At 44.9% G+C, this 16,674-nt stretch overlaps 1 protein-coding gene across 1 annotated transcript in view; it reads right to left on the bottom strand.

Annotated features, from left to right (window-relative positions):
• Window positions 1-16,674, bottom strand: part of LOC141991359 (guanylate cyclase 2G-like) — a 120,492-nt gene continuing 103,818 nt past the window's right edge. The window contains exon 23 of the mRNA XM_074959654.1: window positions 1-110. The gene's annotated coding sequence lies outside the window, so the exon portion shown is untranslated. The remainder of the gene's footprint in view (window positions 111-16,674) is intronic.

The raw sequence follows: 16,674 nt of genomic DNA, 5'->3' as shown, positions 1-16,674 counted from the left end.
GCTGCCAAGCCCCCTGCAGGGGGAAGTACAAAGATCCATTTCTTCCTGTTCCAATTGCCTGGCCTCCTGCCAAGAAATGAAGAGCTGCTTTCCGTCCCTCTGGGGATACCCTTATTGGGAACAGAAGAGGAGGAAGCATGAGACATGGAAGCTGTGCAGATCATTCTGGAAACAAAAAAATCACAGATGAGTCACAAATTTTATCAGAATTTGCCAGGCCTCATCTACAATTGATTTCAACATATGGCGTGGGATAGCACAACCCCTGGTTACAGAGACACACTCAACAAGTCATTCAGCAAATGTGAGGGGGGCTTTCTACTTCTCCAGTGCTAATGTGGGATTGCTTTTCTTGTTTGGTGTTTTGCAATAACTCAAACAGTATTGCCTGCCGCCTGAAAGTTAGAGTCTGCTTGCTGGTGCTTTGGTGGTCAATTTTCCGAAAGGAGATGGTTAGCTTTTTGGAAATATTTGGTAAAACTTATGAAAATTTCAGGCCGCCTGAATGATCTGATTCAGGAATAATCATTCTTGCACAGATCACTCTACATTTTATAATCCTCAGCTGTCCCAGTCAGAGCGCTATAACCCCCAAATTGCTCAATTCCATATTGTATCTTCTGTGCTGTAGTGTAAAGGACATGAGATACCTGCAAAAGCCAAGGGATACAAAGAGTTTAAAATGTTAACTAGGTGCATCACATGGGCGCCCTAAGAACTTTGTGGTTGGGATTGGATTTCTGCATGGATCATTGAGATCTAGACCAGTGGTTCTCAAACTTGTTCTGCGGCTTGTGCAGGGAAAGCCCTGCCGGGCCAGGCCAGTTTGTTTACCTGCCGCGTCCGCAGGTTCGGCCGATCGCGGCTCCTAGTGGCTGCGGTTCACTGCTCCAGGCCAATGGGAGCTGCTGGAAGCAGCGCAGGCCAAGGGACGTACTGGCTTTCCCTGCACAAGCGGCGGAACAAGTTTGGGAACCACTGATCTAGACTAATACAGGAGGACCACACACTCCTTGCCTCTCCTGACTCAATCTTCCCTTCCCTTCCTATACTAAACCCTCCCCACAGAGGGGAGAATGCATTGGATTCTACGTGCATTTAAATGCATGGGGAATTTATAAACACTTTTTCCCCTGCAGGAGGGGAATCAGCTGGACCCTAAAATGAAACTGTTCCTCTAAGTCAGCTCTTTTGGGAAATACTAAGGGCTTGTCTACATTACCCGCTGGATTGATGAGTAGCGATCAATCCAGCGGGGGTTGATTTATCATGTCTAGTCTAGACATGATAAATCGACCGCCGAGCACTCTCCCATCGACTCCGGTACTCCACCGGAGCGAGAGGCGCAGGCGGAGTCGACAGGGGAGTGTCAGCTGTCAACTTACCACAGTGAAGACACCACAGTAAGTAGATCTAAGTACGTCGACTTCAGCTATGTTATTGACGTAGCTGAAGTTACGTAACTTAGATCCATCTCCTCCCCTGGTGTAGACCAGGCCTGAAACACAGTTGATGACTAATTAGAACAGACTCAATAGGAACAATGAATTTGTCCATAGTGCTAGAGAGATGACTCATGTGATGTAAGGAATTCCAGTGTGTGAGTGTTTTTTCATTAGTATTAACCTTTTACACCTCATTTGAGCAGTTATTTTTAATATTTCAACCATAGTCAGAAAGGTATTAACTAATTTCTAGGGCAGTAACTGATGAGTTAAGAGCAGTTAATAAATTTAAACTCTGAATTAGTCCTTTTTGAAAACAACGAAAACTCTTTAAAGTAGTCCCTTTCTACCTAGATACATATGTTGCCCCCATTATAAACTCTTTGGGGGCAGGGACTGTCTTTTCGTTCTGTTTGTACAGCGTCTAGCACAATGGGGTTCTGGTTCTTAGCTTGGGATCCTAGAGACTACCACAATATGATAATAGTTACCATAGAATCTAAGCAACTTGAACATTAATGAATTTATGCTCAACTCCTGTGTCAGTAAGGGAAGCATTTTACACATGGGCAAGTGAGGCAGGCTATGTGACTTGCCCAAGATCACACAAGAAGTGTGTGGCGGAACCAGGAATTGAACCCAGAGCTCCTGAGGCTCAGTAAGCCCTTTTTCAAAGTGAGTTAATATTTGCAACAAAAAATGTGTTTGTGGATACAGGTTATTTTAATGCAAAATCATTCAACTTGCAACAAATGTCAAGTGTAGACAAGCCCATGGGTGCTTTATTCACAAGACCAACCTCTTTGAGTCTATGAAGTGAGTCACAGGTAAGAACAGCTAATGGATCCTAACTGAGTGGGTGGCAGAGGCCAAGTGCTAATGCCTTGAACTAACTGAAATATAAACGCAAAGCTATGAATAGAAAAGAAAAGGTAAATTGGGTGCTATCAGTACAGAAATCAAGAGGGCAATCACTGAAAGTCCATGACAACTTGAAAACTGAGAAAAGGAATTTTAAAATTCAAAAAAGGATTAGATATTTATCTGTATGATGAAAACATCCACAATTACATGACCGAGGCTTTTTTTAAAGAAAGGCTATAAACCCTGATGTACCAGGGCATTAGCCAACCAACTAAGAACCAAATTGTAGCATCCTTGCATTGAAAAGTACCTTATTCCACATGTAGGCCCCATTGAAGTCAATGAGACTCCTATAAGGTACTAATCAATGTTAGTAAGAGCAGTAGAAACTGGAAGTTGGTAATGAGGGCTAGGAAGAAACTTCCCCTATGGGCAGATTTTTTATAACTGTGTATTTCAAGCTTCCTTGCACTATCCTCTGAAGCACCAGCCACCACCAGAGACAGGGTACTGGAATAGAGACAGACCACAGCTCTGATTCAGCATGAAGATTCCTTTGTTCTTATTGTTACAACAGCAGTTAGAAATGTTTTCAGACACAATTATAAGTCCTCGGGTGTAGTCAGGGAAAGGAAAAGATATTTAGGGAATAAATTGCAAAATTAATTTCACTGGAGATATACAAAACTAGATTTGCCTCCCACTTATTAGGAATGATGTGGGGTTGAGATCACTCTGATATTCATGAAAAGAGTTGGACTAAATGGAACCGTTACAAGTTCCTTTCATCTCAGAATGATTCTCTGACAATCAGCCCCATTCAGCAACAACGGCAATGTTTTGCTACCCTAAAATATTTCCTTTATTCCTATTTTGGTTTCAATCTGAGTGTCACACTTCATTTGAACTCTCCTAAGTATGTCTCTATATTACTCTGGTCCCCAGTCCTGCTCATTGTGACTTCTCATGTTCCTAAAGCTAAGCTCCTAGGTAAGTGTGATGGGGCTTACAGTCCCCAGACAGCGACTAAAGGAGTAAAGGAGCAGTAGTAGGCCAAGAGGGCTCTGCCTCTCAGCAGCTACAGTGCATACTCCAAACAGAGCATCTGCTCAAAAGGGGACTTTGATAGCCAACCTGGAGAAAGAATAGAGGAGAAACTGTCTGAAGGGAGGAAGTCAGTTTGAAGATTCTGGGGACAGAGCAATCCACAAGAGAAGGGTCTAGACTGTGGGTAAGATGCCATCTGGCAGGCTAGGGGACTGACCCTTTTCCCTTCCCCACTCCCTGTTGAGGGAGAATAACTGAACACTGGGAAGAGAGCTGGAGAATACTTATTTGACCAACTGAGCTGCTACGAGTGACTGGAAACTCCCTGCTAGGGGTGGATGGGGGCTGTGACCATGCCCCAAACTGAAGAGAGTGGGGAGGTGGGAAGCGGCCCAGAGGAGGCTGATCAGGTGCACCAGGAAGAGGTGACTGAAACACTCCATGTCTCTCCCCCATGGGACCCAGTGGAGAGAAAGGGCACAGTTCCCCAACTTTCTTCTACCCTCTCCCCCCAGCTCTGGTGCAGCTGGGAGAACTCTGGAGAAGCAGGGAACGACAGACCACTAGGCCTGCTGACTGCCAGGCAAGCCCATCCCAGGACTTTCAGGAGTGGATGATCTGTCGAGCTGCGGCCTGCCCACTAGGCCTGCTGGCCTCCAGCTGAAACCTGCTACAGTACAGTAAGTGTTTTTCTGGACTGGGGCTTTAAAGAGATACTCCTGCTACCTTCAAATACTCTCTGACTATCACAGCTTGCGTTCAAAGCCAATTCCAGGCCATCCTTTGACTCTCTCCCCCAGCACTGATCCTGCTCCAATGCCAACATACTTAAAATGAATGTAGAATAAATGTTACAAAGAAGGCTAGCACTGTGGGTGCTGTACAAAAACCAACAACCGCATGACCTTCTACTGTGCAAATCTTATTCTCATTTTATCATCTCCTCCTGTGTTCTTGTCAGGTTTTATCCAGTCAAAGCTAAGAAAAGTGGGATGAAATCCTGGCTCCACTGAAGTCAATAGCAAAACTCCCATTGACTTCAATGGAGCCAAGATTTCACCCTCGGTGTTTTATTCATCTGCAAAGCACCATAAACCTCAATGGCTATGTATAAGTGATAATCTAATAGCTATAAATCCTCTGTGATCAATTTTGAATTCATACATCTATTCTCAATTAATAGCTATGCAACATTTGTCTTGTATAATGTATTTAATTAACGTCATTATATAAACCATTTATCATTTGTAACCTGGACAAGGTAACTCAAAGAAACTGCAGTATGTAACATTATGTAATAGATATTCAGGATAAAGAATCAAATACGCAAGATCACACAAACTCTGCTATGAACAGAAAAGTCAAGCCACTAGACAGGATCTTGAGTAACAGCTGCAAGGAGCAACAACAAGCAGAGGTGCTGGAACTAGGGGTGCTGTCGTACCCTGTGGCTTGAAGTAGTAACAACATACACCAAATATATGGTTTCTATCATCAGCACCCCTGGCAAGAAGTGACTTTCAAATGCCAAGAAATAGAAAAGGTGTTTTGTGCTAAATGTCTTTCATGATATGCTCCAGATTTCAGCCAGTGGTACCATAGACGATCACGCCAGTGCAGACTGATCCTTCCAAAATTAATAAATATTTCTTATCAGAGACAATGCCTCAATGAGAACATGCATAAACTGGCAGGAGAAACTTATCTCCTTACAATTCTTAATTTGCAAATCCTCCTCCTCCATTAAATTTACAATGACACAATTTCTCTATCAGTCCCTTTCATATTCTCTTTTCAGTTTGATCAAAAATATTAAACAGTCTCCCAGACAGAAGCTTTTTATTTTAAACTTTATGACCTGAACAGCATGTTGATATTACACTTTTTACTAAAACATACATGCACAATACATCAGCATATCTGTACTGACTAATTCCAACCTTTTGATCTAAAACATAATCACCATTAACACACAGATAAATATCCATGATACACAACACCTAATCCTGCTATACTTACATTCTTAAATTATGCAATTGTGTAAGTGTTTACAGGATTAGGGTCTTGGATTGCAACTTTCTTGAAACTAATATGAATTTATAAAGTATTTTATTACTCTGAAGGGAAAGCTCAGGAAAATTCACTTACCTTATATCCCTTGTGAAAGAGCTCTGTCCTTGCCTCCATGGGTCCCGCGTTTCCTGGCGGATTTCGCTCGCCTCAGAGGCTCACCATGACCATGCACGTAACCCTTCTTTCTCTAGAGACAAGGGTCAGAGTCTACTGAGCCATTTTCATCATAAGCCAGCGAGGGAGATGAGGAGAAGTTATCCTTCCTTGCACAGTCTCTGTTGTCTCCCAGTCTCAGTGATTAATCAGGGGGCAAAGGTGGGGATGGGGGAAGCCCGGGCCCACCCTCTACTCCGGGCTCCAGCCCAGGGACCCTAATAGTATCAGCTATGGTAGCTGACCTTTTAGAAACATGACATGTACAATTCCCTGGGCTACTTCCCCTACAGCAGCCCTCACTTCCTCAAGCTCCACTTCATCCTTACCTCATGGCCTCCTTCCTTGTGCTTGATATGGTGTGTACTACTCAGCCTCTCCAACAGCACAACTTCCTCCCACAGCTCCTGACATGCACACCCACCTGACTAACTGGGAGGCTTTTAACTAGTTTCAGCCAGCCCCTGATTTGCTTCAGGTGTCCCAGTCAACCTAGCCTTCTCCCTGCTTTCTGGAAAGTTCTTAATTGGCCCCAGGTGTCTTAATTGACCTGGAGCAGCTGCCATTTCACTTATCCTGGTACCAGGGATTTGTTTAGCCTGGAGCTAATATATCTATCTCCCACTACTTTTCTATAGCCATCTGGCCTTGCCCCGTGACACCCTTTACTGGGTATTACTAAAGAAATGATAAAAATTGTCATTAATTATAACTTAACTCATTCATTACATCCAACACAAATATTAACGTAGATCTGTGTGCCTAAATTTAGGCACCTATATCCATGTGGATAGACCTTAAAAAGTGGCCTAATTTTCAGAGATGTTGAAAACTCAGATTTCCCATTAACTTCAAAGTAGTGAAAATTTTGGCCTCTTTTCTAGAGAAACAATACTCATTTTACATGAAATGGGGTAACATAAGATACCTCTCAAAAAAGTCTGTATCATTTATAAACACTGCACAGTGACATAGTTTTTATGGGTCAGATTCTGATCTCATTTATACTAGTATAAATTGGAATGGCTCCACTGATTTCAATGGAATCATTTCAAGTTTATAGGTGTGTGAGATCAAAACCTGGCCCTCCAGCCTTTAAAAGAAAAAACACTCAAGTCTAACATCACATATTGCACCATACACGATAAGACAAGTATTTCTTTTGGAAGGTTGCTCAGATTACTACAGTTAGATCATATACCTCATTTAGAAGAGAGACAATTATTTCAACATCACAGTTAATACACCAGGTTGGTGAGCATTTAATTACATTTATGCTTTTTCAAGTCACACAACATATTTTAAAATAAATCAAATTATTTTTTCTTCTTTGGGAAAGAGCTTTTCTTTTACTCAGACATATTAGAGGCAATTCCATTGCAAGGGTGACAGCCAGAATAGCTGCCAAAGTTGTAGTATTAGATGAAAGAAAGCAGGCAGAGAAGCTTGGAATGCAACAAAATTCTGTACAAAGACAAATGTGGCTATTTCAAATCATTGCACTCCTTTTCAAGGCAACAGCAGTACTGGAAAAGGAAAGCCTCTGATTTTTTCACAGCCTGATCAGAGTCTGACTATCCAACTTTGCTTCTAATCCTCTTGTCTATGTTTAGGAAATCTTTATGATTCTCTCCCCCAAGCTTCAGTCACTGAAGTCACTTGAGTCACTGATTTAGTAGACCCATCAAATCACTAAAAAGATCCTAAGCAAAACAAAGATAAGTTTTAAGAATTACCTTAAAACTTGACCCCTCCCAAATCACCCATTTTTCCCCCTCTCAAGAGACAGAAAAAGCATTCCTGCTCTGTCCTCCTTCCCTCCCAAATAACAAGCTGATCATGAAATGTCCCAATTGCTCTATTCTCCGAAGGTGAAAAAAATATCAAGCAAGAGTGAATATTGCTGTCATTTAAAAGTATTCCACTTCTGTTCCTTATGCCCAGTTCTCAGACCTACCATAACTAGTGCATTGAGGGTCAATGTCACTGGCTTGTTTGCACATAGCCTGTCCAAAAGAGCAAATAGCTTTATACACATACTCGTACTAATGCTTTAAAAGAAACTGATAAAAAGGCAAGTCTCTTTTCATCAAAATGGTAATCACCATAGCTTACAAGACACCCTAAGAGTCATACCCTATTGGGCAACCCTACATTTTTTTACATAATAAGGAAAGCTCACCTTGCAAAGATCAGTGTTGGGTTACATAATTTAATTGTACGGTGGGTGGTGGTGGGTTTTTTTGTTTTTATGTTTGAGGGAGAATATTCTTTGTGGTGATGGATGTTTCAAATCCCAAAAACAATAGACACAGCACAAATCTACACTTCGAAAAATAGGCTCTTTATATGATCATGCAGTTTTTCGGGTTATATATGCCTTATTCATAAGTGATGAGAATATGACATTAACTAAAGTAGTCAAAATATTCTGTGCTACACCATATGTGTTTTAAACTCCTAGATTAACTCTGGCTGAATTTTTTTTTAAGGATGTGCACAGGCATCTTTAATTTAAAAGCATTATTCTATTCATTACTTAACCTTTTTTAAAGTTTTATTTGGCATCTAGGCCTCAATTCAGGAAAGCACTTAAACTAGGGGCAGCTTTTGTATCTGGATTCACGGCTTCCACAGAAATCAGGAAACAAAGGGTGCAAAACCAGGCAAACATACGCTTCTCCCAGCCCGGTAGGGAAGGAGACCCTGGAGGGCAGAGAGTAGAGAACAAGCCCAGTTCTCATTCACCCTGCAGTGGCAGATCCTGTCCTGCATCCAGGACAAGCATAGAATTGCAGAATCATAGGACTGGAAGGGACCTCGAGAGGTCATCTAGTCCAGTCCCCTGCACTCATGGCAGGACTAAGTATTATCTAGACCATCCCTGACAGGTGTTTGTCTAACCTGCTCTTGAAAATATCTGATGATGGAGATTCCACAGCCTCCCTTGGCAATTTATTCCAGTGCTTAACCACCCTGACAGGAAGTTTTTCCTAATGTCCAACCTAAACCGCCCTTGATGCAATTTAAGCCCATTGCTTCTTGTCCTGTCCTCAGAGGTTAAGAAAAACAATTTTTCTTCCTCCTCCTTGTAACAAACCTTTACATACTTGAAAACTGTTATCATGTCCCCTCTCAGTGTTCTCTTTTCCAGACTAAACAGACCCAATTTCTTCAATCTTCCCTCATAGTCATGTTTTCTAGACTTTTAATCGTTTTTGTTGCTCTTGTCTGGACTCTCTCCAATTTGTCCACATCTTTCCTGAAATGTGGTGTCCAGAACTGGACACAATACTCCAGTTGGGGCCTAATCAGTGCAGAGTAGAGCAGAAGAATTACTTCTCTTGTCTTGCTTACAACATGCCTGCTAATACATCCCAGAAGGACATTTGCTTTTTTTGCACCAGCATTACACTGTTGACTCATATTTAGCTTGTGATCCACGATGACCCCCAGATCGCTTTCCGCAGTTCTCCTTCCTAGGCAGTCATTTCCCATTTTGTATGTGTGCAACTGATTGTTCCTTCCTAAATGGAGTACTTTGCATTTGTCCTTATTGAATTTCATCCTATTTACTTCAGACCATTTCGAATTTTAATCCTATCCTCCAAAGCACTTGCAACCCCTCCTAGCTTGGTATCGTCCGCAAACTTTAGAAGTGTACTCTCTCTGCCATTATCTAAACCATAGATGAAGATATTGAACAGAACCGGACCCAGAATTAATCCCTGCGGGACCCCACTCGTTATGCCCTTCCTGCATGACTGTGAACCTGCTCTCTGGGAACTGATAACTGCTCTCTGGGAACGGTTTTCCAACCAGTTTTTCACCTACCTTACAGTAGCTCCATCTAGGTTGCATTTCCCTAGTTTGTTTACGAGAAGGTCATGTGGAACAGTATCAAAAGCTTGACTAAAGTCAAGACATACCACATCTATCACTTCCCCCCTATCCACAAGGCTTGTTACCCTGTCAAAGAAAGCTATCAGGTTGGTTTGAATGGCACTGAGACCCTGTGTGCCAGGCTGCAATTCCTGGAGCATGGATCCAGGCCTGGCCCCAGGAGTAAGGAACAACCATTGTGGGATGAGTACCGGGCCGACTTACTCTTCAGCAACACTCTTTTCCACACCAGGTTGGAATTAAGGTTTTAGTGTTGCAATGGAGGGCACTGCTGCCAATGATCAGTGCCCCTTCAGCAGTTTAGTGTAGTGCACCCATTGAATTGGGCATCTACATCCACCCAGACTTAAACACACTTGTAGATCCATTGATATCAGTGGGCTATAGCACTTAAACACATGCTTTTACTGGATGGGGGGGCTTTCCTAAATGGGGGTTTTGCCACAGGTTAGGCCTGGTCTAACACAGAGTGACCTAGACAAATTGGAGGATTGGGCCAAAAGAAATTGGCAGTTCAACAAGGGCAAGTGCGTGTAGGATGGAAGAATCCCATGCACTGCTACAGGCTGGGGACCGACTGGCTAAGCAGCAGTTCTGCACAAAAGGACCTGGGGATTACAGTGGACGAGAAGCTGGATATGAGTGAACAGTGTGACCTTGTTGCCAAGAAGGCTAATGGCATATTGGGCTGCATTTTAGCAGGAGCATTGCCAGCAGATCAAGGGAAGTGCTTATTCCCCGCTATTCACCACTGGTGAAGCCACATCTGGAGTATTGCATCCAGTTCTGTCCCTCCCTCCCCCATTACAGAAAGCATGTGGACAAATTAGAAAGAGTCCAGCAGAGTGCAACAAAAATGATTAAGGGGCTGGGGCACATGACTTATGAGGAGAGGCTGAGGGAACTTATTTAGTCTGCAGATGAGAAGAGTGAGGGGGGATTTGATAGCAGCTTTCAACTACCTAAAGTTGGGTTCCAAAGAGGATGGAGCTCGGCTGTTCTCGGTGGTGGCAGAAGTGAGAACAAGGTCTCAGGTTCCAGTGGAGGAGGTCTAGGTTGGATATTAGGAAAAACTATTTCACTAGGAGGGTGGTGAAGCACTGGAATGGGTTGCCTAGGGAGGTGGTGGAATCTCCATTCTTAGAGGTTTTTAAGGCCTGGCTTGACAAAGCCCTGGCTGGGATGATTTAGTTGGTATTGGTCCTGCTTTGAGCAGAGGATTGGACTAGATGACCTTCTGAGGTCTCTTCCAACCCTCATCTTCCATGATTCTATGAATTTTTATACTAGTAAACCTGTGTCATTTGGGGGGGGTGACTTTTTCCCCCCGATCTAGTTATACTGGTACAACAATATTGATGCAATTATACTGGTATAAAGATGCCTTATATCTGTGTAGTTTGTCTTCCTTCCCCACACTAGGGGGATTGTTCCACGTTAATTATACCAACATAGTTAAAGCAGTACAGCTTGTGTGTGTAGGCCTCGTCTCAGGGTATGTCTATACTATGAAATTAGGTCAATTTTATAGAAGTTGATTTTTAGAAATAGATTTTATATAGTCAATTGCATATGTCCACAGTAAGCGCATTAAGTTGGTGGAGTGCATCCTCAATACCATGGCTAGCATCGACTTACAGAGCGGTGCACTGTGGGTAGCTATCCTACAGTTCCCGCAGTCTCCGCCGCCCATTGGAATTCTGGGTTAAGCTCCCAATGGCTGATGGGGCAAAAACATTGTTGCAGGTGGTTTTGGGTACATGTCATCAGTCGCCCCTCCCTCCATGAAAACAACGGCAGACAATCGTTTCGCACCTTTTTTCCATGCAGACACCATACCACGGCAAGCATGGAGCCCACTCAGCTCAGCCCACCGTCAGTGCTGCTGTTGTGTCCTGGGTGCTGCTGTCAGCAGACGGTGCAGTACAACTGCTAACTGTCATCATCCACCACTTCCGCTGCAACTCTGCTCTCCTGGTGCCATGAATCCACCTCGCAGGTCCTCTCTTGTTCTGTATAAATATCTATTCTCGTGGCATCCACCGCTTCTGCTGCAACTCTGCTCTCCTGCAGACGCCATACCACAACAAGCATGGAGCCCGCTCAGCTCACCACTGCTGTTGTGAGCATTGTAAACACCTTGCACATTATCCTGGAGTATATGCAGAACCGGGCTAAGAAACGCCAGCATGAGGACGATTTTGATGAGGACATGGGCACAGATGTTCCTGAAAGCATGGGCTGTGGCAATTGGGACGTCATGGTGGCAGTGGGGCTGGTTGATACAATGGAACACTGATTCTGGGCCCGGCAAACAAGCACAGACTGGTGAGACCGCATAGTGCTGCAGGTATGGGATGATTCACAGTGGCTGCGAAACTTTCGCATGCGTAAGACCACTTTCCAGGAACTCTGAGTTGCTTTCCCCCACCTTGAAGCACAGGAATACCAAGATGAGAGCTGCCCTGACAGTTGAGAAGTGAGTGGCGATAGCCCTGTGGAAGCTTGCTATGCCTGACTGCTACTGGTCAGTCGGGAATCAATTTGGAGTGGGCAAATCTACTGTGGGGGCTGCTGTGATCCAGGTAGCCAATGCAATCATTGGCGTTCTGTTATCAAGGGTAGTGACTCTGGGAAATGTGCAGGTCATAGTGGATGCCTTTTCTGCAATGGGTTTCCCTAACTGTGGTGGGGCAATAGACGGAACGCATATCCCCATCTTGGCACCAGACCACTTTGCCAACCAGTACATAAACAAAAAGGGGTACTTCTCAATGGTGCTGCAAGCACTGGTGGATCACAAGGATCATTTCACCAACATCAGTGTGGGATGGCTGGGAAAGGTGCATGACGTTCACATCTTTAGGAACTCTGGGCTGTTCGAGCAGCTGCAAGAAAGGACTTACTTTCCAGACCAGAAAATTACTGTTGGGGATGTTGAAATGCCAATAGTTATCCTTGGGGACCCAGAACACCCCTTGCTCCCATGGCTCATGAAGCCGTACACAGGCAGCCTGGACAGTAGTAAGGAGCAGTTCAACTATAGGCTGAGCAAGTGCAGAATGGTGGTAGAATGTGCCTTTGAATGTTTAAAAGCTCGCTGGCGCTGTTTGCTGACTCGGTCAGACCTCAGCTCAACCAACATTCCTATTGTTATTGCTGCTTGCTGTGTGCTCCATAATATCTGTGAGAGTAAGGGGGAAACGTTTATGGTGGGGTGGGAGGTTGAGGCAAATCGCCTAGCGTCTGATTTTGAGGAACCAGACACCAGGGCGATTAGAAGAGCACAGCAAGGTGCACTGCGCATCAGAGAAGCTTTGAAAACCAGTTTCATGACTGGCCGGGCTTCAGTGTGACAGTTGTGTGTGACAGTTCTCCTGGATGCAAACCCACCCCCTTTGTTGATTTTAATTTCCTGTAATTTCCCCCCCCCTTTGAAATAAAGTAACTATTGTTTTGAAACCATGCGTTCTTTCTTTATTGATTAAAAAAAGGGGAGATAATTGACAAGGTAGCCCAGGTGGGGTGGGGGAGAAGGGAAGGACAAGGCCACATTGCTTATTGTAGCCACACTACAAATCAAACCTAGCCTCTAACACTGAATGCCTGCATGCATTCAGCTGTGCCCTATCAGTGCGGGAGGACTGTATGAGCTCAGAAAACATGTCATCATGAGTACATTTTTTTCGCCTTCTAATCTGCGATAACCTCAGGGACGGAGATGATAGGGGGAACCTGGAATCATTTGCACTTGGGGGGGGAGATAAAAAGGGAGAGTAAAATTTAAGATGGTACATTTCTGAGAACAAAAGGGAGACTCTTTCACAGTGAATCAAGCAATTCACAGCAGACAGCACATGTGCTCTAGGTACAAGGTTGCATTTTGCCTTTTATATTGAGCGCCTGCTGGTATGGTGACACATCACACATGGTTGGGCAACAAAATTCGGTTTCCAGGCAGCCATGGTAAGGCAAAGAGTACGTGGGGTTGGCTTCTTATGCATAACATGTGGGAATGGTTTCAAACTGCAGCGCCATCCTTTCGCATAGCAAGCAATGGGTTGGGTTTCACATTTAAAAGGAGGGGCTGCGGTTTTGGGGTGGATGTACAGCACACACCTCCTGCCACCCCACCGCATGGCTATTCTCTGGGATGATCCCTTTTAGACACGCTCAAACAGCCCAGCATGAATGGGGTCCTTTTACTGTTCCCTTACAAAAATTCCCTTATTTCAACCAGGTGACCATGAATGATATCACTCTCCTGAGGCTAACACAGAAAGCTATAGGCCGAATATTGCTTGAATGTGACCAAAACCCAGGACCATACACTGCCATACTTTGTGCTGCAATGATTCCAGAATACTTTCAGAGTACCTCCAGGAGAGCTTCATGGAGATGTCCCTGGAGGATTCCCGCTCCATCCCCAGACATGTGAACAGACTTTTCCAGTAGCTGTACTGGCTGCGAATGCATCCCAATTCTTCAGGACAAATCAAACATTAAACATTATTGCTTTTAAACCTTGTACTGTAGTTACAAATGTGCACTCACCAGAGGTGCTTTCTCCAGCTTCAGGGTTGGGGATCCCGCCTTCGGAGGGTATTGGTTCCAGGGTGATTAAAAGGTCCTGGCTGCTGGGGAGAATGGATTCACCGCTTGCCTGCTGTGCATTCTCTTCCTCCTCCTTATCCACAAAATCTTCCTCCCTGTTGCATGAGACTTCCCCCTTGCAGGTGTCCATGGACAGTGGTGGAGTAGTGGTAGGGTCCCCTCCTAGAATGGCATGCAGCTGATCATAGAAGCGGCATGTGTGGGGCTCTGACCCAGAGTGACCGTTTGCCTCCTTTGTCTTTTGGTAGGCTTGCCTCAGCTCCTTAACTTTCACGTGGCACTGCTGTGTGTCCCTGTTGTAGCCTCTCTCCAACATGCCCTGTGAGATTTTGGCAAATATATTTTCATTTCTTCTTTTTGATTGGAGTTCTGCCTGCACAGATGCTTCTCCCCATACAGGAATCAGATCCAGTGTCTCCCTTTTGGTCCATGCTGGATCTCGTTTGTGATTCTGGGGGGACTGCATGGTCACCTGTGCTGCTGAGTTCGCCACACTGACCAAACAAGAAATGAAATTCAAAATTCAAAAGTTCCCGGGGCTTTTCCTGTGTACCTGACTAGTGCATCTGAGTTCAAAGTGCTGTCCAGAGTGGTCACAGTGGAGCACTCTGGGATAGCTCCCGGAGGCCAAGACCATGAATTTGCGTCCACACCACTCCAAATTCGACCCAGCAAGGTCGATTTTAGCTCTACTCCCCTCACCAGGGAGGAGTACAGAAGTCGATTTTAAGAGCCCTTTAAGTCGACGGAACAGGGTCGGTTGTGTGGATGCAGTCATTTTAAAATTGACCTAACGTGGCTAAATTCGACCTAACCCCATAGTATAGACCAGGCCTCAGTCTACACTATGGACTTCTGCCAGCATAGCTATGGTGGTTAGGCAGTGAAGAGGTGTAAGCCTTGACTAACATGTCTGTGCCAGCAGAAGCCCCTAGTGAAGAGGCTGTTACATTGGTAAAACTGAGCTTTTAGGGGTATAGCTTGTTTAGTTCATGGAGCAAGGGGTGGCTTTACTATACTGGTAGAAATCACAGCTTTGCTGCTATAGGTGTGTACACATTAGGAGTGCTTTGCTGGTATAGTATACTGGTATAGCACTCCTAGTGTAGACATAACCAAAGGATCAGTGATTTTAGGCAAGTTTGTGTTGGAATCTTTATTTAATATTTCCTGACTTTCTGACGGTTGGGTTTTGAGTTGCATCTGTTAACTGAACTGTTTGTTGCACTAAGGTTTTACCTGAGTAGGTTGAAAACCCACCTGAAGAACCTTCCTCTTTTATCCAGGTTTGGGACCTGCACTGTTGCTAGCACTGGTAGAGTATCCTTAGACATTATTAGTTTAAAGCAACATTAGCAGCATATGGTAGCAATAGTTCAAAAAGCCCAAGTCTGACATATCTCATTGAAAGCTGAAAGGAAGCTAAGATATCAAGACATCAAATCCTAATGACCAAATCTGTAACAAGCGTAAGCAGGAGGAATGTACATATGGGAAAGCTGGCACAAGTTACGTGAGAAATTTTTTTAAAAATCCATCTGAACATACTTGGCATCAGTGAGATGAGATGAGATGAGAAGGGAGTGGCAAAATGTTGTCTGATGGTGCTATAATCTGATAAACAAGAGGAAGAATGCATGAAAGAGGTGTAAGAATTAGGTTGCATAACATCACAGCAAAGACCCTGCTGGCTTAGGAGCCGGTGAACAACAACAGCAAGGCTGCAAACAAGACATGTCAAATGGACAATAATCCGCATCGACAAATGCAGCAGGTGACAGTGAAAAGGATACATTCTATGAGCAGGTGCAGCAAATATTAAGTGGCCTCAATTCCTGTGAAAATTAAGGGGAACTTTGAGTCTGGTCCTGGTCCACTCTACCTCCTAAAAGGTTACTTTTTTTTTTCTCCTGGGTCTTGGACCTGCACCACTAATATCAATGGGAGTTTAAAAAACTGACTTCTGGGAGAGCAGGATCAAGTCTCTAGACCAGGGGTGGGCAAACTTTTTGGCCTGAGGGCCACATCGGGGAATACAAATTGTATGGCAGGCCATGAATGCTCACAAAAGTGGGGTTGGGATGCAGGAAGGGGTGAGGGCTCTGGCTGGGGGTACGGGTTCTGGGATGGGGCTGAGGATGAGGAGCTTGGGGTGTAGAGGGGTGCTCTGGTCTGGAACCAAGGGGTTTGGAGGGCGGAAGGGGGATCATGGCTGGGGCCGGGGGTTGGGGCATAGGGAGAGGCTAAGGGATGCAGGCTCCAAGCGGCGCTTACCTCAAGCATCTCCCGGAAGCAGTCACACGTCCCTTCTCCAGCTCCTACGCGGAGGCATGGCCAGGGGGTTCTGCACACTGTCCCATCTGCAGGCACTGCCCCTGAAGCTCCCATTGGCATGCCAGAGGGGGCCATTGGATCACGGAGGAGCCGGAGCAGGACCATGCCGCGGCTTCCGCGTGATGCAGCCCCCGACCCTGCACCCCGGCTGGAGTGGGGCCGAGCTGTGTGGTGTGGCCCCCTCACCCAGTGCCTCAGCTGGAGTGCCGAAACAGGGCAAGCTCCAGATCCCGCTCCCCAG

This window comes from Natator depressus, chromosome 7 (genome assembly GCF_965152275.1).
Source record: "Natator depressus isolate rNatDep1 chromosome 7, rNatDep2.hap1, whole genome shotgun sequence".
NCBI classification, from domain to species: domain Eukaryota; kingdom Metazoa; phylum Chordata; order Testudines; family Cheloniidae; genus Natator; species Natator depressus.
This window is presented reverse-complemented; position numbering and strand designations above follow the sequence as displayed.